The sequence below is a fragment of the Delphinus delphis genome, chromosome 1 (assembly GCF_949987515.2).
Source record: "Delphinus delphis chromosome 1, mDelDel1.2, whole genome shotgun sequence".
Lineage (NCBI taxonomy): Eukaryota > Metazoa > Chordata > Mammalia > Artiodactyla > Delphinidae > Delphinus > Delphinus delphis.
In genome coordinates this window covers 76,667,261-76,685,544 of record NC_082683.1, presented here as the reverse complement: position 1 = coordinate 76,685,544, position 18,284 = coordinate 76,667,261, and positions in this window count along the sequence as shown.

Genomic DNA, 18,284 nt, shown 5'->3' with positions numbered 1-18,284 from the left:
CTTTTAGCTTTTGCTTGTCTGTAAAACTTTTGATTTCTCCATCGAATCTGAATGAGATCCTTACTGGGTAGAGTAATCTTGCTTGTAGGTTCTTCCCTTTCATCACTTTAAGTGTATCATGCCACTCCCTTCTGGCTTGTAGAGTTTCTGCTGAGAAATCAGCTGTTAACCTTATGGGAGTTCCCTTGTATATGATTTGTTGTTTTTCACTTGCTGCTTTCAATAATTTTTCTTTGTCTTTAATTTTTGCCAGTTTGATTACTATGTTTCTTGGCATGTTTCTATTTGGGTTTATCCTGTATGTGACTCTCTGCACTTCCTGGACTTGGGTGGCTATTTCCTTTCCCATGTTAGGGAAGTTTTCGACTATAATCTCTTCAAATATTTTCTCGGGTTCTTTCTCTCTCTCGTCTCCTTCTGGGAACCCTATAATGTGAGTGTTGGTGCGTTTAATATTGTCCCAGAGGCCTCTTAGGCTGTCTTCATTTCTTTTCATTCTTTTTTCTTTATTCTGTTCTGCAGCAGTGAATTCCACCATTCTGTCTTCCAGGTCACTTATCTGTTCTTCTGCCTCAGTTATTCTGCTATTGATTCCTTCTAGTGTAGTTTTTATTTCAGTTATTGTATTGTTCATCTGTTTGTTTGTTCTTTAATTCTTCTAAGTCTTTGTTAAACATTCCTTGCATCTTCTCGATCTTTGCCTCCATTCTTTTTCCGAGGTCCTGGATCATCTTCAATATCATTATTCTGAATTATTTTTCTGGAAGGTTGCCTAGCTCCACTTCATTTAGTTGTTTTTCTGGGTTTTTATTTTGTTCCTTCATCTTGTACATAGCCCTCTGCCTTTTCATCTTGCCTATCTTTCTGTCAATGTGGTTTTTGTTCCATAGGCTGCAGGATTATGGTTCTTCTTGCTTCTGCTGTCTGCCATCTGGTGGATGAGGCTATCTGAGAGGCTTGTGCAAGTTTCCTGATGGAAGGGACTGGTGGTGGGTAGAGTTGCTGTGGTGGGCAGAGCTCAGTAAAACTTTAATCTGCTTGACTGCTGATGGATGGGGCTGGATTCCCTACCTCTTGGTTGTTTGGCCTGAGGCGACCCAACACTGGAGCCCACCTGGACTCCTCAATGTCTTTATGCTAGCTTTTGATGAAAGATTTTAAATTTTAATGAAGAGAAATTTATCAGCCTTTCCCTTTAGGATCTGTCCTTTTAAGGGTCTAGTTTACGAAAGCCTTTCCTATACCTAGGTCATAAAAATGTTCTCCTAAACTTTATTCCCAAAGCTTTTATGTTTTCTTTCCACATTTAAGACATTAGGCCACAAAGAATTGTGTAAGTTGTGAGGTTGGATTTTTGCATATGTATAACCATTAGTCCCATACTAATTTATTGAATTGCCTGTACTTTTCACACTGGATTGCACTGCCAATTTTTTATGCATCAAATTTCATATACATTTGGGTCTGTATCTGGGCTCTCTATTGAATACACTTGTCTATTTGTCTATTTCTGACCAATACCATAACATTTTCATTACTTTAGTTCTAATAAGTCTTGACATATGATAATGCTAATTATTCCAACTTCTTCAGGAATATCTAGGATGGTTTTTGTTGTCTTATTTTCCCATATGTATTTCAAAATCGCATTATTCACCCTCTACACATGAGGAAAAAGAAAACTTCGGAAATTTGGTTGGCCTTGCACTGAATCTATAGTTCAAATTGGGGAGGGTAGATGTCTTCATGAAACTGAGTCTTCCTATCCTTGAATATAATATACCTCTATATTTTTTTGGTCTTCATTAATATCTCTTGAATAAATATAAAATTTTGTTCCATAAAGTTCTTGCATGTATTTTGTTAGATTTGTTCCTGGATCCCTTATATTTTGTGCTGTTATTATAAATAATATTCTTTTAAAATTTTATATTTTTAATTATTACTGACATAAAGAAATGTGACTAACTCTTTATATCTGGCATTTAATAAATCTTCTTATTAATTCTAATAATTTGTGAATAGTTTTCTGGGAATATTCTTTTAAGTCTTTGTATACTGCTATGTTCTCAGTATATTATACTCTTCTTTCTTCTTTTCTAATCCTTGTTTTTTTTTTTTTTTTTTTTTGTCTTACTACACTGATAAGAGCCTCAGCTCTAATGATAAGTGGAAGTATTGCTAGCTGGCATTTTTCAGGTAAGTGATTTCAAAGAAAGCATTTTTAAGTTTTACCATTAAGTATCATAATTGTAATAGGAATTTTTGCAGATACCCTGTATCATTTTAAGAAAAATCCCTTCTCTCTTTACATTGTTTAGGACTTTTATCATAAATAAAGTTTGAATAATATAAAAAGCTTCTGCATCTTGAGAAAATTTGTTTTTTTTCTTTAATCTGCTAAATACAATAAAGTATGTGTTAATGGAATTTCTAATGTTGATTCACATTTGCATTTCTGTGATAAACACACAATAGATTTAATATGGCTTCTTTTTTATACATCGTGGGATTCCATTTGTTAGTTTTGTTTGGGGATTTTTGCATCTTTGCACATATGTGAGACTGGCTAGTGATTTGCCTTGCTCTGTCCTTGTCTGGTGTTGATTTTCAGTTTACACTAAAAATCTCATTAAATGACTTGGGGCATGTTCTTTGTTCTTATAGTCTCTGCCATATTTTTTTGTACAGAAATTATATGTTCCTTGAATGTTCAGTAAAAACATTTTGTAAAATTACTTGAAATGTAGTACTTTTTCGGTGGGGAATTTTTACCTCTGTTTTAATTTCTTTAAGAGTTAAAGGACAATATATATTCCCTTTCTTTTTTTTCCCTTGACTCAGATTTGGTTGTATTTTAATAGGAATATATCTCTTTAATAGATGTTCTCAAATTTATTGCCAGAGAGTGGTTCATGCTACTTTTATATTCTTTTAAATATCAATAGCTTTTGTTGTGGTGAGCCCTTTTACTTTTAAATATTGAACATTTTTGCAAGTATCTGGTCAATCTTGTCTGAGTTTCATAAATTTCATTAATCTTTTTGAACAGCAAATCTTAGATTTCATTGATTTTCTCTGTTTTCTATTTCATTAATTTCTGCTTTATCTATCTCTTTTTTATTAATTCATTTTCTTAGGATGTGTCTTGTACTTTTTTTGAACTCTAAAACTTAGATTTATAGTTCATTAATTTTGAACCTTTCTGTTTTTTTAATGTTACCATTTTAAGGCTACCATTTTGCCTCTAAGGACCATTTTAGCTACATTTCTCAAATTTTGATATCTATTACATTTAGTACTTTTATTATTATTCTGTACTAATTTCTAATTTCTATAATGATTTATTCATTGACTCGTTATTTATTTAAAAGTATTCTGAATTTTGTTGAGACATGAATAATGGTCTAGTGGGTGGTCAGTTTTCAAATTCAACTGTTAGATGTTTGTTTTATACAAATATTTTAGATAAAGTTTGCTGTGTGTGGTTTTCAAATCTATATTCTTATTCATTTTTGTCTGCTTAACCTAGAAACTGCTGAAAAAGTTGTGCTAAAATATCCCCCCAATTAAAGTATATTTATCAGTTTCTTCATGCAATTCTTCCTATTTTTTATTTCTATATTTTTAGACTGTGTTAATAGCAATAAACATATTTAGAACTTTCTATCTTCCAGATATAAATCTTTTTTAATTACATAATGATACTTTTCAATACTTAGTAATGCTTTTAATATTGAAGTCTATTTTGAATTGTTTTAATTATTTTGTTATTACAATATACAATCCTTTTTGGTTAGTAGTTTTTCTTTTTTATCCTTTTATTTTAAGCATTTTTTAGTCTTATCTTTTAGATTTTTCTTTGTAAATATCATGCATATTTTTCTTTTATTTAACTTGACTGCTTAGTCCATTTCAATGTATTGTGGTCATCAGTATATACAGATGAATTTCTCTATTATATTTTGTACTATTTCATTCAATTCTATGTTTGATCAACTTTGTCTGGGTAAATGCCTTGAAACCTAGTTTCATGGGGCTTTCCTCTATAAAGGATATTTGTTACTTCTAATTTGGAACTTCCAAACCAAATATCTCTTAAAATAATGTCTGGATTTGACTTTTTTGTCCAAAACAGGTCGTGTGAATATGTATGAGCTATAAACTTGAGTGAGGGCTGGCTTATGAATTAACAGGAGAAATTTTGTTTCTACCTAGACATAAATTTCTCTGCTATTCCTATGTAAAACAAGTTTTCTTCTTCTTCACCCATTCTCTAAGGGTGAAGACCTTTGTGGTCTTGGCTTTATATGATGTTGTCCTGTCAGATTCCCCAAGTTAGTTGTTCTCTAAGATTTGCCTCCTGTCTTTGTCACTCAAATTCAAAACTGAACAGATCCCCAAGGAATAGCAGTTGCCTCTCAGTTATTTCAGCTTTGTTTGGTTTTATTTTAGGCTTCAAAGCCTTTACTACTCTAGATTCTTGCTCTCACTCATGTTTGATCCCTGAGAATTTTCTCTACCTTCTGGCCTACTCAGTTAAACATTTTATTTTATTTTATTATTTTATTTCATTTTACTTTAAAGTGAATTTTAAGTAACTTTTTAAAATTTATTTATTTTATTTTTGGCTGTGTTGAGTCTTCATTGCTACATGTGGGCTTTGCTCTGGTTGCAGCGAGTGGGGTCTACTCTTCATTGTTGTGCACGGGCTTCTTATTGTGGTGGCTTCTCTTGTTGTGGAGCACAGGCTCTAGGCATGCAGGCTTTGGTAGTTGTGGCTCACGGGCTCTAGAGCACAGGCTCAGTAGTTGTGGCACATGGGCTTAGTTGCTCCGCGATATGTGAGATCGTCCCGGACCAGGGTCCAAACCCATGTCTCCTACGTTGACAGGTGAATTCTTAACCACTGTGCCACCAGGGAAACCCAAACATTTAAAAAATTTAATATATATTTATATAGAATTTTTATAGCAGGATAATTGTTTAAGATATCTTGTCTCTTGTGTTGCTAAACCTGGAGGTTCTTTCTCATGCTTTTCTTAAACATTTATATCATATTTGAACATTAACAAGATATAGAGTTCATCAAATCATAAAATTTTACTTCTAATTCTTACAGAGCTGTGCAAGGGGGTAGTATATGTGGGAGGTTCATGGACTGTGAGATTAAAAAGAATCTGTTGTATGTTTGTTAGTCTGTATACACACAGTGTTAGAAGAGGGAAACACTAGTTAACCTGGGAAATGAAGGTAGAATCCATGTATTCATCCAGTGAGTAGATAGGCATTCTGCACTTGCTCTAGATCAGAAACCGTGCTGCATGCTAAGGGTAAAGCTAGGGATAAGACAGTATCCTTGCCCTCACAGAGTTTACTGTCTGTCCGAAAGTAAGTTGAAGGTACATACAACAACTAAAGGGACCAGAATGGAGAAAAGCCAAAGTATGACCAAGAGCTGGCGGAAACAAACAGGAAAGACACAGCCTACAAAAACAGAGACTGTTCAAGTAAAAGACAGTTAAGGAAATAATTTAGGAAATACCAGTCTTGCACACAGCAGTGACCTTCCAGGAATAGACATACATTCTTCAGAGGCAAATAAGATCTCTTAAATAGACTGTGATATCTAGATAAGGATGAGCATTTAGGGAAATGCCTTTAGCAGTTCTTCAGAGTTTTTAAATATCTGTAAAGGATTTTTGCATCTGTTGTGTATCCCAAATTACAGTAGATAAATTATTGTTAAATAGTAATGAATGAATTAGAACTAAGATCCCAAGTGTTACTTTTGTTTTAGGTAGACAAGACGTCTTTCACTGAACTTGAATCTTAAGTAGATGTTACAGATTTCTGATCATTGATCACTTTTTGGATGTCAGAAATATCCCTTTTTTTTTCACATTTTATGCTGCCAGAACTGTAATCCAATAACAATTTTCCCAGTAAGTGTTTCTCCTGTGCCACTAGGGACCAATTCTTTGCTACACTGCACTTAAAAGGAGTTTAAACTAAAAAGACACAAATTTCACTTTCTTGTCTACTGTGGTTGTGAATATGCTAAAAAAATGTATTGTAAATTATTGAATTTGCACTCCTATGAGACATCAACATAATTGCATAGAGGGCACCTTTAAGTTCTTTATATACTTATTAATAAAGAAGAACTTTCTATTCATACACCAAAAGAATGGTCCAGTAGAACACAACAGTAATGAAACAAAACCTCTAGTTCATTAAATTGGAATACCAAGATTGAATTACTAAGTTATGTTGTTTTTAATTTCAGGTTATAAATTATACTATTTTAAAATATAGGAGGAAACTGTTCCCTTGGAGTCTGCTTACCTCCAACTCTGACTAGGAAAGTTTTGTCCCTGGGGAATTGGGAAGTATGGGGATTCACTGAAAAATTGCAGTTTCACAGGAGCATACCATGAAACATTCATAGACATGTTCCTGCATTACAGGAGGCTTAATAAACATAGCCAATCACTTAAAAATACACACAGCCCTCTCGGGCTTTTGAAAGGCATTTTCCTAAAGAAAAAGGTGGATTGTAGAAATCTGATTTCAGAGGTGTCACAGATACGTTTGCCAGAAAGCTCACCCTGAGTTGAGGGTAGTGAACAGTTGATGTTGGATCAGTACTTTGCAAAGGAGGGAAGGGAAGGAGGAAGGACTGAGAGGCTGGGCTGTAATACAGTCTCTAATAAGGCCTCAGCCAAGCTCCTGGGAACTCTGGAACTGGGCTGACCATCAGAGTTGGATGAGACAACCACACTTTTACCTCTGGGTGGACCAGCCATGAGATGAAGATCGATCATGCTCATGGGAATGAGCATGGTGTGGGGTGAGGTGAATCTCTGCATAGCAGGGCCACAGCTGAGGGCTGTCTACTGGCAGTGCTGGCAGCACTCACAGCAGAAGGGAAAACAAATCTTTCACTCCTAAAGATAGATTTGGGGAGATCTGCACCTGCAGATCTGGGATATATCTACATCATATGATCGATCCACTATTAAAAAGAATTTAAACAAAATCAGACACATTTGTCCAAAATTAATGAAGGGCAAATATCTGACTTGGGAGATTTTAGTCCGTTAAACATTATCTTCACTCACTTAGCAGCCATGCCTTCAGTAGTACTTATTTTGTGCAGACACGTTACCAGATGTTGTGGAAACACTGTGGAGATGAATCCATCACAGGAAGACCATGAGTACTGAGCATCCACCAGAGCCCAAGCATTTTATATAGATTTTTTTAATCCAATCCTCATAGAACACATGTGTGTATCAATTCTGATGAGGAAACCAAGAATTTATGAGTGTTAAAAATTTTTCCAAGATCACATAGTAAGTAGGTGGTGGAGCAAAGATATAGTCTGTTCTGCCTGAGCCCAAAGCATTCAGTCATATTACAAAGAAGAAGGAAGTCAGGAAGGGAGGAAGGGAAGGAGGAAAGAAGAAAAGGAAGGAAGGACGGACGGAGGGAAGAAGGTGATTGTTGAGGTGGATAAAGAGAGAATTGAGAATTACATCTGGCAATTCAAATTTATAAAATATCTCTTGTTAAGTTTATTAACAGTTTTTGGCTGAAGAAAAAGGAAAAGAAGTTTAGGCCATTCCAATTTCAGAACGTTTTAATATGAATGCTAAAATGTGCTTCTTAGACTAGAAGATGTTTGGTAATAATTTTGAGAGAGAAAACTAAAAAGTTTTAATATCTTCAGTCCTTTGTAACATCTGTACTGCTATGGTCTTGACATTTGCTATCTTAGCTCTATTGGAGTTTCTCTAATAAAGATCAGATTTTTTTAAGGGTTTTTGTTTTGTTTTGTTTTGTTGGATATTTTTTAACTTTCTTTGTCATTCAAATCAACCCTCTTCCTCACAATTTTGTAACTTTTCAATTATAAAAGTATTATATGCTTATTATAGAAATTTTAGAAACTACAAAAATATGTAAAGAATAAAACTCACCTCAAATGCTTTTACAAAGAGATTTATAAGTATTTCTCCATCTTCTCCTTCTCCTTCTTCTTCTTTATAACAAAATTAAGCTATATATTCAATTTTACATTATGCTGTTTTTCTCCACACAGCAAATATAAAATTCTCCCCAAGTCGTCAAAAATTCCTCAAAGTAGGATTTTTAGTTGGAGTGAAATATTTAATTATGTGAGCACATCTTATTCTGCCCAATTCCATTGTTCTTGGACATTTAGGTTCCATTTTTTCAATGAATTATAACTAAAATATAAATTAGCATTGAGTCAGTAATAGCTGGGGAGTGGCTCATATTTGGAATGATGACTTTAGTTATACCAGCCCCCTCTATTTGAGCTACAATTATTTTGGCTACTATTAACTTTTAAAACCTCAGTTTACTAGCCTGAAACTGAATGCCACTTAAGGAAATTATGAGACTCGTCTGGTATCCCTTAGAAGAATAAAAAGTTGTCCACATTTATTTTTATTCATTCATCAAACATTATTAATTTCTGTTCTGTGGTTTAAGTCTAGAAACTGTATAGGCCTTCAGAAAGAAGGCTTCTGAGAGCTTATGGTTTTCTTTGACAAGCAGTCATGCACACAGATACACTGATGGAAGACCATGGGCTCAAAGCCATGAGAATTCAGGTAATTAATATTAGAGAATTTCTGGGTGGAGAGATCTTTTCTACTGGGGTGCTATAGAAGGTCCTAAGGTCATTACAACATTCTAGAATAACTTGTTTGTCATTTGTTTATGTGTGCATATATGTATGTACAGATGTTACAGGTAAAATATAATTGTTTTTGTTCAAAATTCTTAATTAGCCAATTTAAAAGCCATAGTTAACAATTAGTAGTAATAGTCATTCAAAAATACTGTTCAAAAAATAAATTTTAGTTCTCAAAGATCATCAGAAAAATAAATTGTAAAAGCAATTGTGACTTGAAGCTATCTATAAGAAAAACAGATATGAGATATGTAATGGTTTGCAATATTAAAGTTTATTTCTCTACCATTTGTAATTTCTGAGAAAAACTGTTAGGTTTTAAAAATTGTGTGATGATTCAAACTTTTCCAATAAGCTGTAAAGGGAACATTTCTCCAAAAAGAAAAATCATATTCTCCTATTATTGCAAATGTTTGTAGTTGACCTGCATTCATTGAAGCCTCCTATATGTAGCTTACTTAGGAGGTGCCCTTTATCTGTCTTTATCTCTGGTGGGAGCTCCATTTTTTTATTTGCCTTAAAGCCCAATTCCTTGTAAGGTTGCAGAGTTAGAAAGAAGTGTCAGTTCCTGTACATTCCTCCTCCAAGCAGGCCTTGGTTTTATTTTTGGAGGTCATGCTCCTGGAACACACTAATTTGCCTCTCATGTTATGGCTATTTCTTTAAAAAGCCACACATGCTGCATGATATATAGTTCCTTTTCAGGATGATAGTCTAACACCATGAACCTTGAAAATTTCTGAAGATTCAAAGAGCAACCCGAGTCTGAGCACCACTGTGAACTCATTGTCTTAGGTGTTTTCAAGGATTACCTTTTCATGCCCTGTTGGCTAGAAGATTCTTAAAGATTGTTTCCATAAAATGAAAAACATAAATGAAAAGAAGATGTCAATTATCAAATCTGAATCAGATTTTCGAATAATACAGTGTACACGTTTCTGCTTCATCTGCTTTCATCTTCTGCCTATATGAGAAAAAGCAGGATGGACGCTAATGTGTCTTATATTTATCTTTCTGGCACATATAATTTTGAAAGTAGTCTTCTTACTAAAAACAAATTCCTCTAATAGGATTCTGTTCAGGAAGAGTGACCAAGATGAGTCATAGCTCTAAGGTAAGAGACACAGCTGCTCTTCTTGCCATGATTTGTTCAAAGATGAGCACCATTAATGGAAAACAAATGACTTATAATCCATGAGTTCACATGTGAAAGGGATTGTCCTCTGAGTAAGTAATTGGCTGTAGGTCCAGGATAGCTCATGTGTGGTATATATGAGCATTGTTTCAGTCCTAATACTCAGTGCCATCCTTAGGCAGATAGCCAGTCACAGTCAGACACAGCCACTTCTGTCTCTTGTCTGTTGTACCAAAGAATACATTTTAAGATTATTCTATCCTTCACCTCTGTTTCTTTTCTACAGCCATAATTTCCACCAAATACCGTTTCTTAGTTTTACTATTTTCTTATACTTTTCTAGTTGAGTGTTATCAACAGTTGAGAGTTAGTAGTATAATTGCTCTCACCAGGTCCCATGGGAACTCTGAATAGATTCATCCTCATCCACTTGTGGCATCCAAGAAATTGTGATGCATCTGGGAGACAGCTTACAGTGAATGACAGACTGTCAATACAGCCTGGATGGGTGTTCCACAGCAGTATCCTGGTTTTCTGCACAAAGAAGTATCCCTGTGTTGGACTTTCAGAAGTAAAAGAACTGCTCACAGATAACTGTAATAATTATTCCCAAACATACAAATTTCCTCATAGGTAGATTAATCTTATCTAACATTTATTAAAATCATGGAGATTTACATGGAATTTACAAAATACATGGTTGCCATTTTAGTCATTTACATATACATTGCACAATACAACCAAAATATTCGTAAGAAAAATGTATTTACATCTGATTCTGCAAGGAGGAAATGATGTTGGTTTAGTGTTTCCTGGGGTGAAAAGGGTTTTTTTTTTTTTTTTTGATTTTACTTTCAAACTTGTAACTCACCTCTGTTCACCCACTGCTCTACTCCCAAAAGTGGAACTAGCTTTTACTGAAGAGGTTTTGAGGAGTAAGTTAAATAAAATAACAGGTTATAGCAGGTTTATAGAAAGGCATGGTATACCCCCAGCCTCTTGCATTTGATTTAAACCTAGATTCTGCTTCCTTTTCATTAATTGATTGCATCTGTACCTGGATAAAACAATGTTTAAACCTAGATTCTGCTTTCTTTTCATTAATTGATTGCATTTGTACCTGGATAAAACAATGTCATTTATTCTCATGTGAGCCCTGCTTCTCCCTCATATGGAAAACTAATGGGTCAGTCCCTGTCCCAAATACCAGAGATGTTAACACAGATATACCTTTAGAGGAAATTTGACATGAAATGTTATTGAAAGGGCTACATTCTCTTTCAGGATGTAGTGGTGGGTTCCACAAAATTTATGATTTGAAAACCTAAGGAGATACTCAATTATAATTACATAAAAAAACATTATTTTTGATAAAAGAATTCTGAAATCTGCAGTTTTCTTCATTGGCACTCTTCCCTACGCTGTGCTGTACCGAACATGTGCAGTACTATTCTGAGTTTTCCGGAAGTGAAACAACTTTATGGAAATCATATGCAAAATGTTTCTCAAGTTTTTTTGCAGTTTACTTTTTTATGAGTCTGTTAAAAATTTAAGAGAAGGCTTGTTGACACTTTATATGCTTATTTTTCTTTCAAAGGAAAATTGGAGGATTTTTAAATTTTCATATCTATGATGATAAAAGGTGAAATAGCATCATAATTCTTATCTTGTTCAATTTGATATTTGTTTTTTTTATTTTCTTTTATGAGTTTTATTCATCTTGTAACCAACCTTGTATGTCTCATAAAAAGAAAAAAGGTTTCTTTTACATTTTCGGTTTTCAGGAATTTTCCGTAGAGCTAAAGTATCTAGGTAGAAAACCTGATTAAAAGATCTAAATTCTTACAATGCTACCTCTGAAACATATTAATAAATAATGTAAATATTTTAAATAATGTCATTTCAGTATTTTAAGTACCTCAACAAATGATTTTGGTGGAACTTTGTCCTCTGAGAAAACTAAAGAAATGAACATATTGTTGTCCTGAATATATCTGAATATCACAATCATATTGTTTCCTTCCCAGTGTATTTATGAAATGGAATACTTTTAGTGAAAGGATATGGCTACAGCCATTTATTACTTTCTATAATGTTTAATTCATCCAACTGAACACTAAGATTTTTATAGCTCTCCAAAAAGTTTACAGATCCAAGTGCTTCTTTGGCCATAGAAGTCCCTTTGTGATCTCTTAAGAGAGAAATGTTATGACATTTGTAGATACAACAATTCATTAGGCTTAACACAACTATTAGTTCTTTAATTAAATATTGACTTGAACCTCCAGGTTCTACTCCAGGTGAAAGAGTGATCTTTTTTCTGCAAATGGTTGTGCTGATTCATTGCTTTTACTTAACCAACATTTATTGAGTGCCTCCCATGTGGAAAGCAATGCTTAGGCACTGTGTGTATGCATGATGGTGTGCCGGGAGATGGATATAAAGATGGAGCCCTGGGCTTCCCTGGTGGCGCAGTGGTTGAGAGTCCGCCTGCCGATGCAGGGCACGCGGGTTCGTGCCCCGGTCCGGGAGGATCCCACATGCCGCGGAGCGGCTGGGCCCGTGAGCCACGACCGCTGAGGCTGCGCGTCCGGAGCCTGTGCTCTGCAGCGGGAGACGCCACAACAATGAGAGGCCCACATACCGCAAAAAAAAAAAAAAAAAAATAGAAAGATGGAGCCCTCACGTTTCAGTTATTTTTATTATTATTACAAAGATAAGAATTATAAAGCTATTGAGAAAGGCTGCTGAGTGCTTTCTAAATAGGCAAGCATGTAGCAGCTGTGGGAGGAAGAGACTGAATGGTGGCATTTTTCAAAATGGACACTTGGTATTTCAGATTGATGCAAGAAAAATAAAAACAAGGATAAACTATTGAGTTAACAAATTATTATTATAGCTATTTTTATGGGATGATCTTGTTCTGCATTTGGATTAAACCACAAATTTCAGTCACTCATTAGCATTCTTTCTTTGAAATGACTTTAATATTGTTGTATATTAATTCGATTGCTACAAGTTTCCTGAAATAGGAGATTGACTTCACCCATGGCTGGTGCTAGAGAGATCACATCCTGTGTCACATCAGCAAATTAGCACTGAGTTTAACCCTTATATAGTAAAGCCCAGCATGGGCAAAACAACATCATTGCTATTTTTCTAACTTCCAACACTTCATTAACTATGGTACCACATAGGGGTTATATAACTGTGAGAATAACTTGGTAAAGTTTATAAACATAACAGAGAACGTTCTCACGGGTGTCCTAGGCCAGGCCGCATGCATTGCTCCTTGAGGTCACCCAGAGTTCCTTCTCCAGACACAGCTCGCCCTTCAGTTGCAAGGGGAGGCGGCCTGCCCACATTGGCTGTCCCAGCGCTAACCCATCCAGAGATCGGACTCAGCAGCCCTGTACCCCTGCCAGCATGTCGCCAGAGGAAGATTGATTGCTTCTTAATAATGTTTCTCGTAAGTTTGACCAATCTGGGTTTTTTTTCCAGTCCCTGGGTTCTTAGCACTTGACCCCCATAATGTGGCATTCCCTGGGACTCTGGCCTGACAAGACCATGGAGTCCCTTAGAGAATTGGATTTTTAGTCACTGCAGCAGTAAGAATCTAGGACTGCAAGGTCTAGAACACCCACTGAACACAGGCAATGCAGGCACTGCAGCCTTGTTCCCAGCCTCAGGTGAGGCTGAGAAAATTCCCACAAAGTCCTCCAGGCCTCGCCACTGGGCAGAGCTAAGGATGCTCCCTAATTATGACTCTTCTAGTTCTTAACCTCCTTCACCAAGCGAACATATACATACAGAATATTAAGGCCATAAGAAGTAGAGGTCACCAGGGAATTTTTCTCAGGGATCATCAATCCCAGAGCCTTGATGTTAAAAGTTCATATCTTAGATGGCAGTCTTGACCCCAGCAATCTTTTGACATTGTTATCACATGGTCCTAAAATATCAAATATTAAAGTGTAACAGATGAGCGCATGTGTGTCTGTGGATGTATGCCCTGATGGGAAGAAAGCCCTAGCCCTTTATAAATATAGGGCTATTGGACAGGACCATGACCTACCTTATAGGATAATTGTGTCACGTTAGGCTGTTACTCTTTGGTGTTATATTTCAAAGTCATTATTTGAACCATAGTAGGTTCAAATGGCAACAACAACTTGTGCTTTACGGAACTTGACTGGGTTCCCTCCTTACTGCATCCTTTCAATTCTTGGATCATTAAGAGTGGCTCCCCCCCCCTCAATGTCTATGTTATGTTACAAAACATATAAAATTATGTTTCCCTTTCAAATATTTTTTTCCCCTCTTAGTGTGATTTTGTAGACCATTTTTAAACCCACACATGCACAAATAAATACATGTACACAATTATTCTCTCTACCTCTGCTTGTCCAAATCTAACTGGGCTGCGGATAGCCGTATTTGACTGGAGAGAGATGGCTTATTCTCCTGCCAGCCTTCACCCAGACTTCAAAATGGGGAACTTTCTTAATTAAGAACTCACCCTGTCTGAGATTCTGTGGGAAAATTTCTTCCAAAAAGAATGTGGGATCCTAGGAGTCAAGGCTTTTGGTAGCAGAGTCAGACTGAAGTTTAAATCCTGGATCTGACATTTAATTACTAGGTGGCCCTGGGCAAGTTAGTTACTTAATCCTTCGTGCTTCAATTTCCTCATCAATAAAATACAGGTCATAAGAATTACTTGACTTAAGGATTTAGCAAATTAAGATATGTCTAATATACCTAGTAGTGGCTGGCATGCAATAAATGCTTAATAAGTAGTAGTGAGGGTTTGAAGGGCCATTCATGAGATAAAAAAGCTCCCCAGACTTTATTTCCTGTACAATGATATTTACTTCAGTGCCTAAGTTATTTTATTTTTTTTTACAACAAAAATACCTTTTTTAACTCACCACTATTTACCCTCTTTCCTGTGCCCATCTCCGCAGTCCAGACACTTTTAGTTTACATGTGATTTAGGAAAAGACATCCAGCCACACCTCTGCTGCCCCCACCCTTCATCCACTGCTACTGCCCCAAATTAGAACCACATTAAAGAAACTCTCTATTGGTTTTATCTTCACGCCTACCCAGACCCACATGCAAGCTGAAGCTATTTTCTCTCAGTGTGGTACAGACAGACACATGAACTCTAAAGAGAAAACTGGGATGGATTTTTTTAAATGAAAGACTATTTCTTTGTCATGGAAATTAAGGAAAAGCTAATCAACTCCAGATTCCTCTTTAGTGACTTCCTAAGTGATAGTTTTTCCTTCTGATGGTCAACTCTGTAGCTGTTGCCCAAGCAGCACTGTGTTATAAGTTTTAGCAAAATGAAAACTCCAATTAAAATGCAAACTTTTGAAAGTGTAAATAGGCAGAAAAGCCATTTAGAAGCAAAAAACGTTAGCAAGAATGCTTTTTAAGAGAGGGTGCAATGTTGTGTTCTTAGCAGCCTTCTTCCCATAAAGCTTTTGATAACAGGAACTTGCAGCAAGCCAGGATGCTAAAGTAAAACTTGCTCAACACTGAAACAAACAGTTTTGTTTGTTTTTGTTAGTTTGTTGTTGTTTTTGTTTGTTTATATCTATGTCATGATCTAAAATACCACAAGCAGTCACATAGAGAAGCAGTCAGAGTCGCAGTTATAACACCGAGGTTAGGTATACTCACTTTTTCTTTCACTCAGCAAGCCCTGTGAGCACCTGATCTTTGCAAAACTTAAGAGTGGCCCTGATGTATGTTGGTAAAAAAAAAAAGTCACAGTTCTTGCCTTCATGGAACTTAGAATTGCAGAATCGAGAATAAATTATCAACAAACAAGTAAACATACAACACATATACATACATAGAGTGATGAATGTCACCGAGGAGACAAGTTGGTGTGAGGACAAATATCTGAGCAACATACTTAGATCAGGTGTTCCAAGGAGGCCTCTCTGGATCAGCCAGGACTGCAAAATGAGAGGTCAGCCTTGGGGAAAGTTGAGGAACAGAGCTCTAGGTGGCAGAAAAAATCAAGAGCAAAGAGGTGGAACAGACTTGGTGTGTAAACAAACAGAAAGGAAGGGATGAAGTAGTCTGAAAGATCTGCCTCCCAATCTTGGCTTGTCTGTGTGTTATCTGAGCGATTTAATATGGGATCGTGAACATTATGCATAGAGTGTGAACTGCAGAGTCAAGCTAACAGGGTTCATTTGGCTTCACCACTTACCAGAGGTGTGTCCTTTAATTACTTAATCTCTCTGTTCCTTAATTTCCTCCTCTGTAAATGGTAATCATACCTACTTTATTGGATTGTTGTGAAGAGTACATAGGATTAAATGTAAACTTGTAGAGTAGGACTTATCATACAGAAAACATGTAATAAATGTTAACTATTAGTATTCTTATTATAATCATATTTATTAGTGTTATTATTATTATTTCTCTCTGACCTTTAGAGGGTTACAATGAAGTTACAGGTTTCCCCACTATTTGAAAGCAGAGTATGCCTATGAAACCTTTCATAAGCTGAAATGAGGTAAAGTGAAGAAGCAATCGCCTTAAAACACATCTTGCTAACGATACACAAAATAAATGGAGACAAAGCACAGATGATTACAGACATAGTTCAAAGCTATGGGGCTTGATGCTGAGATGCTGAGGGTAGCTCCTGGGGAAGGAGCTCTCAGCAGTGCCACTCTCGCTGCTCTGGGTGCCTGCTGACCATATCATGGCTCATTGAAAACCAATGTTATTTTTGCTTTTCGCCTTTTTTCATAAAAGCAAAAATCCTCTTCAGATTTCTTTCGGTTAGCGAAAATAGGTACTAATGTATGTCTTCCACAGAAGCCGAGTGTCCTAAAGCGAACTTTCAAAAGCAGGGGATACCTGTAGTACGAAAGATAAACCCCACCTCGTAGCATTCTGTTGAAGATTGTATGAGAAGATATATGTCAAATTCTTAACAAATGTTGCCTGGCATGTTTCACTCATACTCCAGTAGCTATTACTACTACTGTTTTTTTTAATTAATAGTAGCATTGGCTATAAGTTAAAACTAGTATCAAATCTACATGTTTTCTAAATTGACTGAACCCAAAATATTCTTAGAGTAACAAAATGTTTTTAGAACTGAGCTTTAGCCAACATTTAGTTTGGTTCGAGTCCATATTCTATACATAAAAAAGCACATTAGTTACACTCAAGTTTTCATATCTGTCGCAAGGCCATCCTCACTTGTCTCCTGTGAATGTTGCCTTTACCACTCAGGAATCTTGCTGCATAGCTAAATGTGCCTGTTGGTATTTGTCATGTTGCCTTACTAATAGCCTTTCCTTTTGGCCTCAGAAGGGAACAGAAAGAACACAGAATTACGTATGTTCAAAACTTCTCACAATCTCCATCTCACCAACATGTACCGTACATAAGGGAGGGAAAGAGTCATTGGTTGATGCAGGGTAAGGAGACGGGGTTTTTATCACCATGAGGCACCAGTCTGGCCTTTTATGTAGTATATTCAGTGAGGTGTAGAAGGTTCTGGCAATAATTTCAAACAAATGGAGGAAGGGAAGGGAAAAAAAAAAAGGACTCAGGGGTGAAGGAGGTAGGGACAGATATACTGTACTCAGAGCCAGGCTCAAAGAGAGCTATGGAAATTATAAAAGCACAAGTCCTCCTGTGTGCAAATTAAATGCAAACAGGTCCACAGGCCAAATAACAATTAGGTAGTGTGCAGTACAGTCACCACTTGAGTCTTTGTTCTATTTCTGATTGATTTGATTTTCACAAGAATCTGTCTGTGAGCAACCTTAACGTTTGGTCTCTGTAGTGCAAAAATAAATATAAGTGCATATAGATGAATATATACCCATGTATATATATGGAAGCTATTTAAGTCAATTTAATTGAAATTCACCTTTTCAATTCAACCTTTTGCCTTATGATAGACATAGCTATCATATGACCGAACAGGATATTCCCTTTTCCCAACTCTTTTGCTCTCATATCAACTCTGCATATCTTTGATGAAAGAAGGTATTAAGGCCCCCCCGGAACGATAGGGGGAGATGGTCAGGGTGTGGATTTTTCATCTCTATATTCCCTCTGGTTGAAATGCTTGCATACATTTCAGGATTTATGGTTTTTCAGGATTAACATTATGTGAAAATATGTATCTAGGATGCTTTAATGAAACTGCAAAATTTCTGATTCTAAGAAACATTTATCGGTTATTTTTTTCCTATTAAATAAAGCAAGGGGACCCCCACAATTTCTTTCCTGAGAACTCATACAATTCACTTTCTCATCAATGTAATGAAAGGAGCTCTGGAACTAAAGTCAGAAAACCCAGACTTCAGCTGACTACACCTACTAACTACTATACCTTGAACCAGTTGCTTAAAGGCTCAAAATGTTTGTCTC